Source organism: Camelus dromedarius, chromosome 7 (assembly GCF_036321535.1).
Source record: "Camelus dromedarius isolate mCamDro1 chromosome 7, mCamDro1.pat, whole genome shotgun sequence".
In the NCBI taxonomy this organism is placed as follows: domain Eukaryota; kingdom Metazoa; phylum Chordata; class Mammalia; order Artiodactyla; family Camelidae; genus Camelus; species Camelus dromedarius.
Genome location: NC_087442.1, coordinates 83,231,620 through 83,249,360, shown reverse-complemented (window position 1 = coordinate 83,249,360; position 17,741 = coordinate 83,231,620). Strand labels below are relative to the sequence as shown.

The 17,741-nt window shown below is 38.7% G+C and overlaps 1 protein-coding gene across 3 annotated transcripts in view; it reads left to right on the top strand.

Annotated features, from left to right (window-relative positions):
- The first annotated feature begins 1,403 nt into the window (after positions 1-1,403).
- LOC105092326 (cytochrome c oxidase assembly factor 1 homolog) overlaps positions 1,404-17,741 on the top strand; it is a 90,405-nt gene continuing 74,067 nt past the window's right edge. Inside the window, exon 1 of one of the 3 annotated variants that reach the window (XM_010983994.3) lies at positions 1,404-1,468. The gene's annotated coding sequence lies outside the window, so the exon portion shown is untranslated. Of the gene's footprint in view, positions 1,469-1,533; positions 1,558-17,741 lie in introns of those variants that run through there. The other 2 variants (XM_064487727.1, XM_031454625.2) reach the window with 2 other exon arrangements.

Genomic DNA, 17,741 nt, shown 5'->3' with positions numbered 1-17,741 from the left:
AACAGAAGTATTAATATTTTTTATCTCACTTTTTGAAAGTTTTATTTCTTGTGAAAGTTTTATAGTATGTGTATGTATCAATACCATACATAGTACACATACATAATCTAATTTTCTTTTCTGATGGGAGATGTGTGATGGTTTTGAAGACCACTGCCTTAGACTAAACTTGATTAGTCTGATAATAGAACCTATCAAATTTAGGTGACCCACCCATTGTGAAGACTCATTGCTTTGTGGAAGAAAGGTACTTGTGAGGTAGGCTGGGACCCGGAACCCTTTACTGGAGTGCTTGCACCTGGACACACATCTCATGTTCTTGAGCAACAGAATACAAAGAAACTGTAAGGGACTAAGAATAACTGCACACATTTGCACTTGGGGCAATTATGAACAATAAGGTACAAAAAGGCTACAAACCAACTGCCACTTCCAAGGTGCCATGAGCAGAAACAGGGTACATGACCCCTGCACATGGCACCACAAAGGTGGTGGGCAGACCACCTAAGCTAAGGACCCACCCCCATTTTTAACTCCATTTAAGGGCCAAAGCAGTTGCCTTCAGCGGCAACTGTTTCTTGTTTTCACTCCCTCCTGCTGTAGCACAACCCTCAAGAAAGCCTTGCCTGGGATTCTCCTCTGGCCTCCACCAATTTCTATTGATTAAAGAGTCCAGGAGCCTGCGTCGGTAACACCTGGACTTCAAACATAACATTAAAAAAGTAAAAGATGACGTTAACAGTAGCAATGAGGGCAACGGAATGATCAAGATGAAAATAATAACTGGCGTTTATTGAGCACTTACAAAGTGCCAGATTATTCGGAGTGCTTTACATCCTCACAATAAATCTATAAAGTAAATACTATTATCCATTTTACTACTTAACTGCTTGAGAACAGAGACCACTACAGGCTTTCTTAGCACTACATTCCCTGAAGCACAGTAAGCATTTAATAAATATTTAGTGAGTAACAAAAGTTAGTGTTGTCAAATTTCTCAGCCGAGGAAGGCAAGTTGGACTTCAGTGTCAGACGGGGCTCAGATGGCCCGTGGTTTTGCATGCTCGGAGGTGAGCCCAAGCGCCAGGCCAGGAGCAAAACGAACCACTGGTTTAAATTTCCTCGGCAACCGCTGCGGGACTGAATGTGCACAGGGGGCCAACGGGGCGCAGAAAACAAGCGGGGATTTAAGGAGATAAATCGTCTCCCGGCGCGGGTAGGAGGTTCGGCGAAGTCCGCTTGCGCAAGAAACTTCCACAGGATCAGCCTCTGGGGCGCCGCGGGGCCGCATTCAGCCGGCGGCTCGCGCGTGCCGACGCTCTAGCCGCGCGAGGAGGAGACGCCGGAAGTCTCGACTGCTCCCCGCGGGGCGTGTCCTCCCGCCGGCGTCCCGCCCACCCGCTCCCCACGCCCCGCGTCCGGAAGGAACCGCGCGCGCTCCCCGGCGTGGTGCGTCTACGCCTGACAGGTTAGGGGCCCCGCGGGAGAAAGAGTAGGGTCTCTGCTGCCGCGGGTGCGTTTGTTGCCGCAGTCCCGGAGGCCGCGTTTGCGGGCCAGGTGGGCTGCTGCGAGGGGAGTTCCCTCAGGGGCCACCTACCGGCCCTCGGCTGCTTGTGTGGCGCCTGGGGTCCCGTGGTGGGCTCAGCCCTCGGGGTGCTACCAGGTGCCCCCTCCCGGGTAGCTAACGGAGTGGCCTTGCCTGTGGTCCTTGCCGAGCGTCCCAGGGGCACATTTGTGAAGAGGTGGAACTGGGCACTTTCTCGGTGGTCCCCACAGGCTGAGGAGGACCCTGCCCTGATGAGTGTAGAAAAGAATTTTCTGGCTTATTGGTCACAGTAGTTTATGTACCCGTCACATTTGAGCTCCTTTCCCAGGGCTGACTACAGAAGTGATTGTCAGTGTAACTGATTTTCAGGTGTTTGTATATGTCTGTGTGAATGTCTGTCAATCAACCAACCTGTGTGTGTGTGTCTGTGAGAGGAGGGCTTTGTGTAATTTAAAAAATCCGTAAATAGGCTTATAATTTGATACTTGATTCTGCTGTATTTTCCCAACTCTCCATTCTTGCCTGAGGAGTCTTGCCCTGCTTCACCTTTGGATAGAAGTAGCAACTCTCTACTTAGACTTTACACATTTAAAACACAGATCTAGGGGGTAAGGTATAGCTCAGTGGTAGAGCGCATGCTTAGCGTGCATGAGGTCCTGGGTTCAATCCCCAGTACCTCCATTAAAAACCCCAAAACTACCTTCCTCCCTCCACATACACCCCCCCCCCCCCGCCAGATCTGACTGTGTTAAAACCTAATGTTACAGACCTTTCCATTGATGCAGGATAATACAAATCCCTTAGACTGCCTCCTTCTTGCTTCTGCTGAATTTTTTGTTCCTTTTATGGAAAACACACCTATAAACACTCGTATGCCCTCCTCATGCCAACCTGCAGTAATTTCATCTCTGGATATGACAGAGTTTTGTAAATGGTTTACCCACGTTTAGAAAGTTACTTCTCCATTCAATTAGAATTTATTGAATTCCTGATATTGCTAGGAACTGTTTTAGGAGCTGGCGATATAATGGGAGGAAAAAAACCCCTCCAGTCCTTTTGAAAAATAACAGCTTAATTGAGATATAGTCACATACCATGGAGTTTTAAAATATACATTGGTTTTTAGTGCATTTATAGAGTTGTACAACCCACACCACAGTTTTCATCACCCCCAAAAGAAGCCCTGAACCAATTAACAGTCTCTCCTGATTTCCTCCCCTCACCCTACTCCTAGCCCTAAGCAATTACTAATCTACTGTTTATATATTTGCCTACTCTGGACTATTCATGTACAGGAAATAATAAACTGTGGGGTCTTTCTTGTCTTCTTTCACTGAACATTCTTGTTCATCTGTGTAGCATGTATCAGTACTTCACTTCTTTTTATAGCTTTTTATTTTGTAGTATGGCCAGACCACTATTTATTTATCCGTTGGTCAGTTGATGGACATTTTGGGTTGTGTGGCTGTTACGAATAACGCTGCTGTGAGCATTCGTGTACAAGTTTTTGTGTGAACATTATGATTTCATGCCTCTTGGTTATATACCTAAGAGTAGAATTGCTGGATCATATGCTAACTCTACATTTAACATTTTGAGAAACTGCCTGACTGTTTCCTTAAAGCAGCTTCACCATTTTCTATTCCTATAAACAGTGTATGCAGGTTCTGATTTCTTCACATTTTTGTCAACACTTGCCATTTTCTGTTTTTTTTTTTTTTTTTTTTTTTAATTTTAGCTATCCTGGTGGGTATGAAGTGGTATCTCATTGTGGTTTTGATATGTATTTCCCTGATGACTATTGACGTTGAGCATGTTTTCATGTGCTGGTGGCCATTTGTATATTTTCTTTGGAGAAACGTCTGTTCATATCCTTCGCCCATTTAAAAATGAGGATATTTGCTCTTTATCATTGAGTTGTAAGAGTTCTTTCTATATTCTAGATACAAGTCGCTTATCAGATATATGACAATCTTGTAGATTATTCTGTCGTTCCTTTAAATGAAAAGCACATGAGGTTAATTTTTGCTCTTCCTGAAGACCATGTTATGGATCTGTGGGAGTAATTCAGAGTGAGTTGAACAACTTCCACGTGTGAAAGACTAGGCCTAGGAAAAATGATGTGAAAACCCTGTGAGTAGCACTTTAAGATTTGAGATGTAAAGCACGGGGAAACAGTTTATCTGATTTTTCCATTCCCTATTGAGTTTTTGTCTTTTTCTTATTGATTTGTAGGACTTCTTTGTATAGAGGTATTGATTTATTATCAGTCTGTTTGCCTGTTAACTTTGTTTTATATCTTTAAATATACTAACGCTTTAATTTACATTTTTGTGTAGTCAGGATTGCCAGTCTTCCTTTAAAGGGCTTCTGGGTGGCGGTTTGGGATGGCTGTTCTTAAATGATGGGAATTACGGAAACTGACACAGTAGTTCCCCTGTTAGTGTGACATCTGCGTCCCTGGTACTGTATTTAACTTTATGGGCAGGACTTCATTGTATTGTCCTTCATAGCTTCTGTGTATTTCACAAATTGAAGGTCCGTGGCAAACTTGCATGGAGCAAGTCTGTCATTTTTCCAACAGTGTTGGCTCACTTCATGTCTCTGTGTCCCATTGCAGTAATTCTCACGGTATTTCAGACTTTTCATGATTATATTTGTTATGGTGATTTGTCATCAGTGATTCTTGATGTTACCATTGTAATTGTTTTGGGATGCCCTTAACTGGGCCCATATAAGACGGTGAACTTAATTGATGAACGTGTGTGTTCTGACTGTGCCACCAACCCCATTTCTCTCCGTCTCCTTGGGCCTCCCTAGTGCCTGAGACACAAAGATATTGAAACTAGGCTCATTAATAACCCTACAATGGCCTTCAGGTGTTAGGTGAGACTAAGTGTTGCATTTCTCTCACTTTAAGTCAAAAGCTAGAAAAGACAAGCTTGGTGAGGAAGGGATGTCAAAAGCCAAGATAAGCTGAAAGCTAGGCTTCCTGCACCGGAATAGTTAGCCAAGTTGCAAATGCAAAAGCGAAGTTCTAGGAGGAGATTAAAAGTGCCACTCCAGTGAACATACAAAGGAAAAGAAAGCGAAACAGCCTTATTGTTGATACGGAGGAAGTGTTAGTGGCCTGGCTAGAAGATCAACCAGCCACAACACTCCCTTAGGCCAAAGCCTAATCCAGAACAAGGCCTTCACTGTCTTCGGTTCTGTGAAAGTCGAGAGAGGTGAGGAAGTTGCAGAGGAAAAGTTTGAAGCCAGCAGAGATTGATTGATGAGGTTTAAGGAAAGAAGCCATCTCTGTAACATAAAAGTGCAAGGTGTAGCAAGTTCTACAAGAAGCTACAGCAAGTTCTCCGGAAGATCCAGCGCAGAGAATTAATGAGGTAGTTAATGTAGATGAAATAGCCTTCTGTTGAAAGAAGATGCCATCTAGGACTTCCCTAGAGAAGTCAATGCCTGGCTTCAAAGGACAGGCTGACTCTCTTGTTAGGGGCTAAGGCAGCTGATGAGTTTCAATTAAAGTCAATTCTCATTTACCATTGCGAAAATCCCAGGGCCCTTAAGAAGTATCTGCTCTGCCTGTGCTCTTTAGATGGATCAAAGCCTGGATGACATCATACCTGTTTACAATATACTTTACTGACTATTGAAAGCCCACTGTTGAGACCTGCTTCTCAGAAAAAGATTCCTTTCAGAATGCTATTGCTCATTGACAATGCACCTGGTCAACCAAGCGCTCTGACGGAGATGTACAAAGAGATTAATGTTGTTTTCAAACCTGCTAACACACCATTTATTCTGCAGCCCATGGATCAAGAGGTAATTTCAACTCTTAAGTCTTATTATTTAAGAAATACATTTCCTAAGGGCATAGCTGCCATAGATGGTGATTCCTCTGATGGATCTAGGCAAAGTCAGTTGAAAACCTGGAAAGGATTCACCATTCTAGATGCCATTAAGAAACATTCATGATTCATGGCAAGAGGTAAAATATTAACAGGAGTTTGGAAGAAGCTGATTCCAACCCACATGGGTAATTTTGAGGGATTCAAGACTTCAGTGGAGGACATACTGCAGATGTGGTGGAAATAGCAAGAGAACTAGAAGTGGAGCCTCATGATAAAGCTTCAAAGGATTAGGAGTTGCTTCTTATGGATGAGCAAAGAAAGTGGTTTCTTGAGACGGAAATCTACTTCTGGTGAAGATGCCGTGAAGATTGTTGAAATGACAACAAAGGATTTAGAATATTACGTAAATCTAGTTGATGAATCAGTGGCAGGGTTTGAGAAGAGTGACTCCAACTTTGAAAGAAGTTCTGCTGTGGGTAAAATGCTGTCAGACAGCATTACAGGCTACAGAGAAATCATTTGGGAAAGGAAGAGTCAGTCGATGAGGCAAACGTCACTGTTGTCTTATTTTAAGAAATTGCCACAGCCACCCCAACTTTCAGCAACCACCACCAGGATCAGTCAGCCACCATCAACATCAAGGCAAGACCCTCCACCAGCAAAAAGATTATTTTTCTCTGAAAGCTCATATGATGGTTAGCATTTTTTTTAGCAATAAAGTATTGAAATTTATTTTTAGATATAATGCTACTGCACACTTAATAAAATATAGATATAACGCACTGGGAAACCAAAAGATTTGTGTGACTCACTTTATTGCAATATTCACTTTATTGTGGTGGCCTGGGGCTGAACCCACAATATCTGAGAGGTATGCCTGTATAGCGTTCATTGTTTCAGACTTGTGCCTCCCTATTTCTCTGCCTTGAAAAATATACTAACATCTACTTAAGCTTTGTTGGTTCATTTAGTTTTCTATTTCAAACATTTCTAGAAGTTTTTCCTTATTCTCATCTTCATGTTTAATACACTTCATTCAATTGGTGAGAGCTATATTGGACAGTTGGTCATCAAATATTAGGTACTTATTGCATGCCAGCAGAAGTTTGAAGATTTTCTGTGTGCAGAACTTGAATGTAACTTTGCTGATTCTGTGTGGATTGGGGCATGCTGGGACTAGTAGTTTTATAAAATCCTATTCATGTTATTTGGTGTTTGTTTTTCTCATTTCATTGGTTTAAAGGTAGTGGTAATTCAGATATTTTTGGGGGTCTCTGAACATTTTGAGTGTTTGGGGAAAGCTATATATCATAGCTCCTTAGTAAAGGTTGCATTTCTATTTTATATACGGTGTCTGAGGCTTCCCTATGATTTGTTAAGAGGACTCTGTTTATTGCTTTAGTGTTTTTAAAATAGTGGTAAAATGTACATAACATGACATTTAGCATTCTAAGTGTACAATTCAGTGACATAAAGTACATTCGTTTCATTGTGCAACTGTTACCACCATCTTCTGCCGGATTTTCATGTTCCCAAACTGAAACTCTGTACCTGTTAAATAATAGCTCTCCATTCTCCCCTCTGTTTAGCCCCTTGCAATCACCATTCCACGTTTTGTCCCTGGAATCATACAATATTTGTCCCTTTTTGTCTGACTTACTTCACTTTGCATAACGTCTTTAAGGTTCATCCATGTTGTAGCATATTGTAGAATTTCCTTCCTTTTTAAGGCTGAATAATATTCTATTATATGCATATATCACATTTTGTTTATACATTCATTAGTTGACAGGCATTTGAGTTTCCATCTTTTAGCTATTGTGAATACTGCTTCTATGAACATTGGCACACAGTTACCTGTTTGAGTTCTGCATGTCTTACTTACCATAAGTGGAATTGCTGGATTATAGGGTAATTCTCTGTTAAGTTTTGGGGGAACTGTCCATAGGCTTCAGTGTTTTTTGTCACTCACATAAAATATGAGATGTAAAAGAACCTTGCAGTTTAGGCATGTATTAATGATCATACTTACCTTTCTAAAAATATAAATGTAAAGAGCCATCTCCTATTTGAAGAGATGTAGAAGTTTTTGTCTTAGGACTTGGAGATCTTTGAGTTTTAAAATGATGTTCTAGAATAACAGGTTTACCTGGATGGAGTCCCAAATCCTAAACTTCTTTATGATCCAAGCTCCTTGTTTTTTGTTTTTCTTCATTCTCTCTACATTCAGTCTGTTTGAGCAAATTACTCATCATGTCAGCTGCTAAAATGGAGGTGATTTTGCATACTTGTGTCATTGCAAAACTCTGGATTGCTCTGTTATCATTTGCTGCTCTAGCTGGATACTTCGGCAATTACTCTGGTATGCTGTGAATACAGGCAAAGTTAAACCTTCCCCAGTATAAAGATAACCATGTCATTACTCAGTGAAGAATGTGAAATGGCCACTATTATTTTTTTTTATTACTGTACCATTATTTTTTCAACTATTCCCCTGATGTTGGAAGTGTAAGTTGTGGGTACTGGCCTCCCTGGGATAAATGGGGAAGTGTAGATAAGCAGACGTCAGCATGTCTCAACCAAATCTTAGAAAACTAAGTTCTCATGCCTGCCAGACCCTCCCTCTTCCCCTCCAATTGCAGCGTCTTTCGTAAGCTCCCTGTGAATATTTCCTCATCATTGTGACAGCCCATACCCATGGTAAACATCGAGCATATTATCAGGAGCCACGGAAGGAAGTGTTAATGTGACTTTTACTCTTCAGTTTGGGCGCATTCGTCATCTGGGCTCTCAGCTGGTAATCCATCTGGTGGGCTTCTGGCCCCTAATGGCCTTTGGCATCTTCAGGTGCACTGGAAAGGTCCCCAGATGGCTCTGGATGCTCTAGACTCTTGGAACTTGAATATAACTTAGACTTGTTTGCGATTTCCCTGGCATCCGGCAAATACCAAGATTACATAGATGCTGAGTACCCAACTTGGGGTTTATGCCTCAGCTTTTTGAGGAAGACAAAACACAATTACATAAAAATGCCTTTTTAAGATAGGTGAATATTCCCAGTTTTTGGTAATAGATTGTTACTGTTCATCAGACTAGCCCATCCTAGGGACAGAATGATTTACTTCTAGCAAACATCGGTAGCCTTTAGAAACACTTCCAGGTCCATATTTAAATATTTAGATGCGCTTGTGTCAGATTAGGACCTTTCTAATTTTATTTGGGCCTCAGGTCTTTGGGCGGTAAATGGCAAAACTTGAATTCTATGTGAATCCTTTTGCATTCAAACTTTTTATGATTTTTCCTCTTTTCTATAAATTTATGGCACTATTTTTGTCCTCTTACTTGTTATCTGTCATTTAAATAATTGTCATGCAGTAAAGTTGACTATTTTACCTTTTGGCTTAGTTCTGTGAATTTTACTACATGTATAGCTTTGTGTAACTGCTACTGTAATCAGGGTGTACTGCATGCACCTCAGAAAGTCCCTTGTGTTTTCTCCTAATGGTCACTTTTCCATCACCCAAGTAACCAAATCCAAAAAGTGAATTGTCATTTTGTGCTTTTTATGGTGGGAAGCAGTACAGCTGTAACCCTTCCCTTTCCTTTCCTAGTGGTTTTAATCCAAGCGTGATAGGCTAAAAAGGATTGAAATAGACTTAATCTCTTTTCATTTTCTCTCAGAAGCTCAACAAACTTTCTTGCAAACTTGATTAGAAATAAAAATATCTCGCTCGTGATGCCTTCCAACAGGCGGCAGTGTTGTGCTGTAACAGGACATAATAAAAACTGCTAGAAAATAAGGTTTTACTTTAGGAAAACAGGACGGTTAATTAAGATTTAACATTTAACTCTAGAATTTATTTTCTTGAATCTGTTCCAAAATCTTACTCCTAGCAAAGCAATCTGTGGAAAAAAGCATCCCTCTTTTATATTTGTTTTCAAATAGTTTTAAATGTTTCCAGGGTTAGGAGTTCACACTTTGTTTAAGGTTCACCTTTGTGGCCAGAATAACTCCAGTGTTCTGGATGAATCCATGAGCTCTAGAATCTTATCAGCAAGACTTCAGGTGTTTTATATGCCAACTCTCTTTATCACGTGGAGGATCCCCATCTATAATATCCCTCACAATTGGTAGCATTAATTAATTAGAAAATGGAGCAGATGCAGAAGAAAAATACAGATTTTGATTGCCAGCACTCCGGGTTTGAAACTTTAACAGAGACGTTCGGTGAGAAATTATCAAGTGGAGCTTATGAGACATTCACAATTCGGTGACTCATAGGTTTTCAAACCTTAGCCACTTGAAAGGGGGTTCCCTGTCTGATACTTCCAGCCACTGACATCTGACCGTGTACTTCCCTGGGAACTGAGACCACCATTTACCTAGATGCCCATGCAAGATATCTGGGATCATCTTTAAGACCTCTCAACATTCTCTTAATTCTACTTGTTAGATAGAATTTCTCAAATGTAGTTACGACTCTACCTCTATCATCCTAGTCCAAACTACCTTGATCTCTCACCTGGATACTGCTTCCTAATTGGTGTTAATACCTCTATTTTCCACACAAAAGCTATTTAAAGAAATACAAAATTTGATCATGTCAGTCTCCTGCTTGAAACTCTTCTATCTTTTACCGTTATACTTAGAATAAACTTGAAATGTTTAACTTGACCCACAGCATTGTTCCCTTCCAGCCCCACCCCATGACCTGGCCTCTCTGCGTATTGCTTCAGCTGTGTATCATGTCACTTTCCTTTATCATGCCACTTCCCCTTATCATGCCACTTCCCCTTGTTCACTGTCCTCTGTCCTCTCTGATGTCCTCTTTGTTCCCTGATTGGAGGAGGGGAGAGGAATAGAAGCAGGGAGACCAACATGCAATTTGGGTAAAGAAATAATGGCTTAGTAATATATTAAAGTTTGTGGCTCAAAGGGACATTTTCGTAGCAATCAGGAACTCATTGCTTTGTCACTTTTCAACTCCTCAAGTTAGATTGAGGGATAAATGCACATCTGAGTTCAGATTCTACGAGGAAAGAAAATTATATAACACCAGAGAAAAGGAAATTTAGGACCAGACAGTCCTTGCCTGCTATGTACCAAGTGTGGACAATCTTTGCATTTGAGAGCTTTCACTCAATGTGCCTAAAATGACTCTATTTTTGTAATTTCATCATTCTAGCACTTAATTATGCATTAACTTTTTCACATGTGTCAGTCTTGCCTCAGCAACGATTTGGAGCACGCAGCCATCTGGGGCTTCGATGTCGGTGGCATCCTGAAGAAGTGGTAGTTTTGCAGCCTGTGCTTGAGTTTTCTCGCTTCCCCAGGCAGCTCATTCCTTTTTGGGTTAGTTTTGTCTGTTGAGAAGTTCTTCTCTGTCTTGAACCAGACCGCTGGCCTGCGGTTTTCCCACACTGGTTCTAGCTTTCCTCGGAGCCACAGAGAACACCCTACCTTCTCTTCTCCCATTAGCCCTTTAACTATTGAAGTAGCTGTTGTAGCTCCCAGCACATTCTCCTTGATAAATTTCCTCAGCTTCTTCAGCTGTTTCTCAGTGTGTTCACTATTCTGGGCACCTTCTACAGACTATCCTCCCATTCAGTATTTGAGAGTGTGATTTGGGACTTCCTGCAACACGGTCAGTTAAGATACTCATTAAAAGTGAAGATTCCTGTTGTGTTAAGATGGTAGATTGACTTCTGATCTTGCTCCCTCATGCAGCCCCACTAAAACTACAGTAAAGACCCAAAGGACAGGAACATCCGGAAAGGGGACAACAGCAATACAAGTTGAAAAACTGAAAAGCCCAAGAATGAGTGGAGATTTATCTAGACACGTAAGACTCATGAACCCTAAATTGGCAGAAGGAAAAAGCGATACTGATCGCATTTACCCGGTAAATCCTCAAAAAGCAAGAACTGGGCAATGCCAGGTATCTCTGGAAATTGGGGTACAAGGGAGATAAAATAAGGAAGATGGGGTGAATATTGCTGAGAAGTAACTCCCGTGGATTCTGTTCACCTTGGGACAAATTCTGGAGGCTCAGAACAGATGATCTCTGGATAAGGTGGTATTTATTTCCATATGGGAGGGCATTCCTAGCATTTCTCAGGAAATTTTATGTTTAGTCAAACCCCAAATCCTGAGGAAAGTCATTAAAAAGTCAGGAAAACTGAAAAAAAGAATTTAAAATTTCCTGAGAATTAAAGGTCAACGCTGAGTAGAAAGTAAAGGTGTACATTTCTGGGAACTGAGACAGGAGCATCTTGGAGACAAGCATCATGATTTAATCAGCTGGTCTTACTCGTTGTTGCCATCTTATAAGTAAATGTTTCATGCTCTGTCTGATGCTAACAAGTATTCTTACAAATAAAATAAGTTTCTATGCATAGTATACTTCATATAAATCCTATAAGTGGTCCCCAAGAAATAACAGGTTTGGGAGCAAAATGGATCTGTAAATTGGCAGTTACAACATAGTATTCTGTGTAGTACTGTTAACCTTGCTATGAGATTATAATTTAACGTTGTTTATATAAATATTACCCACTAATATTTGCTGCTGTTTTCAAGTTCAGAATATTCACTGATAGACTGTAGTTTTGTAAATCAGAGGAACTGAATAGAAGAGGGTATGAATCTTTTGGTGGAATACACCAATATAAAATGAAAACTTAATCTAAAGTCTGAATTAGTGAAAGCAATATTGAGTTCAAAGCAAAACCAAAATCAGAATAAAGACAAAATAGTTTTATCGTTAAAAAAGGAAAGAGCTTATTTCATAGACATTTACCCTAACACTCAACTTGAAGATGCTTTTTGATACGCTCTGAATTTGACCAACGTCAACACAAAAGGAGTGAAAATTTTCTACATCTGGAATATTTGTCATGAAAGACTATTGAACAGAACATGTAATAATACATGGTGTATTTTAAAATTTTATTTTGAGAATGGTAAGTCCTGGATATTTATAGTATTATCCTTCAACTATTGCAAGAATTTTTATTTGGCATTTTATATTAATGTTTCTTTTTAAAAGTCTTTTTCTTTCCCCTCAGGTTTCTTGAGATACACCTGATGAGTAAGTTTGTGGTACACATTATACATTGTGTAAGTTTGAGATACACAACGTGATGATTTGGTACACGTATATATTTAGAAATGATTGCTACAGTAAGGTTAGTTCACACCTTTGTTACCTCACGTAATTATTATTTGTTTGTTGGGTGTATGGTGAGAACATTTCAGATTGATTCTCTTAGCAACTTTCAAGTATATGACACAGTGTTAGCTATAGTCACTATGCTATACATGAGATCCCCAGAATTTATTTATCTTATAACTGGAAGTTGTATCTCTTGACCAACATCTTCCCATTTCCCCAGTCTTCAACCCCTGGCAAACACCATTCTATTCTCTGTTTCTATGGGTTTGACTTTATAGATTGCACATATGAGGGATATCTTATAGTAAACGTTTTTCTCTAAATTGTTTCAATTCATAATGTTTTCAGGGTCCACTGATGTTGTCCCAAATAGCAGGATTTCCTTCATTTTTTTAATGACAGTAATATATGAGTGTTTGTGTTTGTATCCATTTTTTTTATCCTTTCATCTACCACTGGACACTTAGGTTATTTCCATGTTTTCAATATTCTAAATAGTCCTGTAATGAACATGGGAGTGTGGCTATCCCTTTGACATAGTGATTTCGTTTCCTTTGGCTGTATATCCAGAAGTGGGATTCCTGGATCATGTGGCAGTTTTATTTTTAATTTTTTGAGGAATCTCAACACTTTTCCATAGTGCTGTACCAATTTATATTTCCACCAAAAATACACAAGGGTTCTTTTTTTCTGTATCCTTATGAACATTTATCTCTTGGGGTTTTTTTTTTTTTTTTTTGATAATAGCCATTATTCTAACAGATATGAGGTGATATTTTATTGTGGTTTTGATTTTCATTTCCTTGATGATTAATGATGAGTATCTTTTCATGTACCTGTTGGCCATTTGTGTGTCTTCTTTGGAAAAATGTCTGTTCACATCCTCTGCTCATTTTTCAGTCAGATTATTTGCTTTTTGCTATTGAGTTGTATGAGCTCCTTATATATTTTGGATATTAACCCTTATGAGATACATGATTTGCAAATACTTTCTCCTGTTCTGTAGATAGCCTTGTTGATTGTTTCTTTTGCTGTACAAAAGCTTTTTAGTTTGATGTAGTCCCACTTGTTGATTTTTCCCTTTTTTGGGAGGGTATTAGGTTTGATTGATTGATTGATTGATTGAATTTTTAAAATGGCGATACTGGGGGTTGAACCCAGCACCTTGTGCATGCTAAGCACGCACTCTACCACTGAGCTATACCCTCCACTACCCTGGTTTTTCCTTCTGTTGTTTACGCTTTTTGTGTCACAGCTAAAAAAATCACTACCAAGAAGATCATTGTCAAAGATCTTTTAATCTTATTTTCTTCTAGGAGTTTTATGGTTTAAGGTTTTACATTTAAGTTTTTTTTTTTTTTTTTTTTGGTTATAGACTGGACTGCATTTTATTTTATTTTATTTTATTTTAACATTTTTTATTGATTTATAATCATTTTACAATGTTGTGTCAAATTCCAGTGTTCAGCACAATTTTTCAGTCATTCATGGACATATACACACTCATTGTCACATTTTTTTCTCTGTGAGTTATCATAACATTTTGTGTATATCTCCCTGTGCTACACAGTGTAATCTTGTTTATCTATTCTACAATTTTGAAATCCCAGTCTATCCCTTCCCACCCTCCACCCCCCTGGTAACCACAAGTCTGTATTCTCTGTCTGTGAGTCTATTTCTGTCCTGTATTTACGCTTTGTTTTTGTTTGTTTGTTTTTTGTTTTTGTTTTTGTTTTTTAGATTCCACATGTGAGCGATCTCATATGGTATTTTTCTTTCTCTTTCTCGCTTACTTCACTTAGAATGACATTCTCCAGGAGCATCCATGTTGCTGCAAATGGCATTATGTTGTCGGTTTTTATGGCTGAGTAGTATTCCATTGTATAAATATACCACATCTTCTTTTTCCAGTCATCTGCTGATGGACATTTAGGCTGTTTCCATGTTTTGGCTATTGTAAATAGTGCTGCTATGAACATTGGGGTGCAGGTGTCATCCTCAAGTAGATTTCCTTCTGGATACAAGCCCAGGAGTGGGATTCCTGGGTCATATGGTAAGTCTATTCCTAGTCTTTTGAGGAATCTCCACACTGTTTTCCATAGTGGCTGCACCAAACTGCATTCCCACCAGCAGTGTAGGAGGGTTCCCCTTTCTCCACAGCCTCTCCAGCATTTGTCATTTGTGGATTTTTGAATGACGGCCATTCTGACTGGTGTGAGGTGATACCTCATTGTAGTTTTGATTTGCATTTCTCTGATAATTAGTGATATTGAGCATTTTTTCATGTGCTTTTTGATCATTTGTATGTCTTCCTTGGAGAATTGCTTGTTTAGGTCTTCTGCCCATTTTTGGATTGGGTTGTTTATTTTTTTCTTATTGAGTCGTATGAGCTGCTTATATATTCTGGAGATCAAGCCTTTGTCGGTTTCACTTGCAAAAATTTTCTCCCATTCCGTAGGTTTTCTTCTTGTTTTACTTCTGGTTTCCTTTGCTGTGCAGAAGCTTGTAAGTTTCAATAGGTCCCATTTGTTTATTCTTGCTTTTATTTCTTCTAGGAGAAAATTTTCGAAATGTACGTCAGATAATGTTTTGCCTATGTTTTCCTCTAGGAGGTTTATTGTATCTTGTCTTATGTTTAAGTCTTTAATCCATTTTGAGTTGATTTTTGTATATGGTGTAAGGGAGTGTTCTAGCTTCATTGTTTTACATGTTGCTGTCCAGTTTTCCCAACACCGTTTGCTGAAGAGACTGTCTTTATTCCATTGTATATTCTTGCCTCCTTTGTCGAAGATGAGTTGACCAAAAGTTTGTGGGTTCATTTTTGGGCTCTCTATTCTGTTCCATTGGTCTATATGTCTGTTTTGGTACCAATACCGTGCTGTCTTGATGACTGTAGCTCTGTAGTATTGTCTGAAGTCTGGGAGAGTTATTCCTCCAGCCTCTTTCTTTCTCTTCAGTAATGCTTTGGCAATTCTAGGTCTTTGATGGTTCCATATGAATTTTATTATGATTTGTTCCAGTTCTGTGAAATATGTCCTGGGTAATTTGATAGGGATTGCATTAAATCTGTAGATTGCCTTGGGCAGTGTGACCATTTTAACAATATTCATTCTTCCAATCCAAGAGCATGGAATATCTTTCCATTTTTTAAAGTCTTATTTAATTTCCTTCATCAATGGTTTATAGTTTTCTGTGTATAATTCTTTCACCTCCTTGGTTAGATTTATTCCCAGATATTTTATTACTTTGGGTGCTATTTTAAAGGGGATTGTTTCTTTACTTTCTTTTTCTGTTGATTTATCGTTAGTGTAAAGAAATGCAACTAATTTTTGAATGTTAATTTTGTAACCTACCTTGCTGAATTCTTCAATCAGCTCTAGTAGCTTTTGTGTGGACCTTTTAGGGTTTTCTATATATAGTAACATGTCATCAGCATATAATGACACTTTTACCTCTTCTTTTCCAATTTGGATCCCTTTTATTTCTTTTTCTTGCCTGACTGCTGTGGCTAGGACTTCCAGGACTATGTTGAATAGGAGTGGTGATAGTGGGGATCCTTGTCTTGTCCCAGATTTTAGTGGGAAGCTTTTGAGTTTTTCACCATTGAGTACTATGCTGGCTGTAGGTTTGTCATATATAGCTTTTATTATGTTGAGATATGTTCCCTCTATACCCACTTTGGCGAGAGTTTTTATCATAAATGGGTGTTGAATTTTATCAAATGCTTTTTCTGCATCGATTGAGATGATCATGTGGTTTTTGTCCTTTCTCTTGTTGATGTGATGTATTACATTGATTGATTTGCGTATGTTGAACCAGCCTTGTGTCCCTGGGATGAACCCCACTTGGTCATGATGTATAATCTTTTTTATGTGTTGTTGGATTCTATTTGCTAAAATTTTGGTGAGGATTTTGGCGTCTATGTTCATCAGTGATATTGGCCTATAATTCTCTTTTTTTGTAGTGTCTTTGCCTGGTTTTGGTATCTACATTTAAGTTTTTTATAATCCATTTCTGAGTTAAGTTTTGTGAATGGTGTAAGAGAGGGTTCTGATTTTGATTTTTTTTTTTTTGCTTGTGAATATCAAGTTTTCCAAACAACAGTTATTAAAGAGACTATCCTTTCCTCATTAAGTATTCTTGGCTCCCTAGTCAAATACTGGTTCACCACATGTGTGTGGGTTTGTTTTGGGGGCTCTCTATTCTGTTTCATTGATCTATGTGTTAGTTTTTAATGCCAGTATCATACTGTTTTGATTACTGTAGCTTTGTAATATAGTTAAAATCAGGAAGTGTGATTGTTTTTCCTTTCCTTCTCAGGATTGCTTTGGCTATTTGAATCTTTCGTGGTGTTATACAGATTTCAGAATTGTTTTCTCTGTTTCTGTAAAGAATGCCATTGGAATTTTCATAGGGACTAATTAAATCTATAGATGGTTTTGGGTAGTATGATCATTTTAACAATATTATCTTTTAATTTATGGACATGGGATATATTTCCATTTGTTTGTGTCTTCTTCAGTTTCTTCCATTAGTGTCTTACAGTTTTAGAATACAGATCTTTCACCTCTTTGGTTAAATATATTCCTAAGTAGCTTATTGTTTTCAGTACTATTATAAAGGGGATTGTTTTCATTATTTCTTTTTCAGATATTTCACTGTGAGTGAATAGAAATGCAGTTTTTTTTTAATATGTTGTATTTTTGTATGTTGATTTTGTATCCTGTAACTTTATTGAATTTGTTGATTAGTTTTAACAGATTTTTGGTATAGTCTTTAGGATTTTCTATATATAAGGTCATGTCATCTGCAAACAGAGAAACTTTTCTTCTTCCTTTCTCATTTGGTGCCTTTATTTCCTTTTCTTGCCTAATTGCTTTGGCTAACACTTCCAGTACTATGTTGAATAGGAATCATAACAATGGACATTTGTGTCTTGTTCCTGATCTTAGAGGAAAAACTTTTAGCATTTTATTATTTAGTATGTTATTAGCTATTGTCTGGACTTTATTATGTTGATATACATTTCTTTCTATAGCCTCTTTGTTCAGAGTTTTTATCATGAAAGGATGTGGAATTTTTATCAGTTCCAATTTTTTTAAGGTGATAATATGATTTTATACCTTTATTCTGTTGGATCAGATTTATTGATTTGCAGATATTGAACCA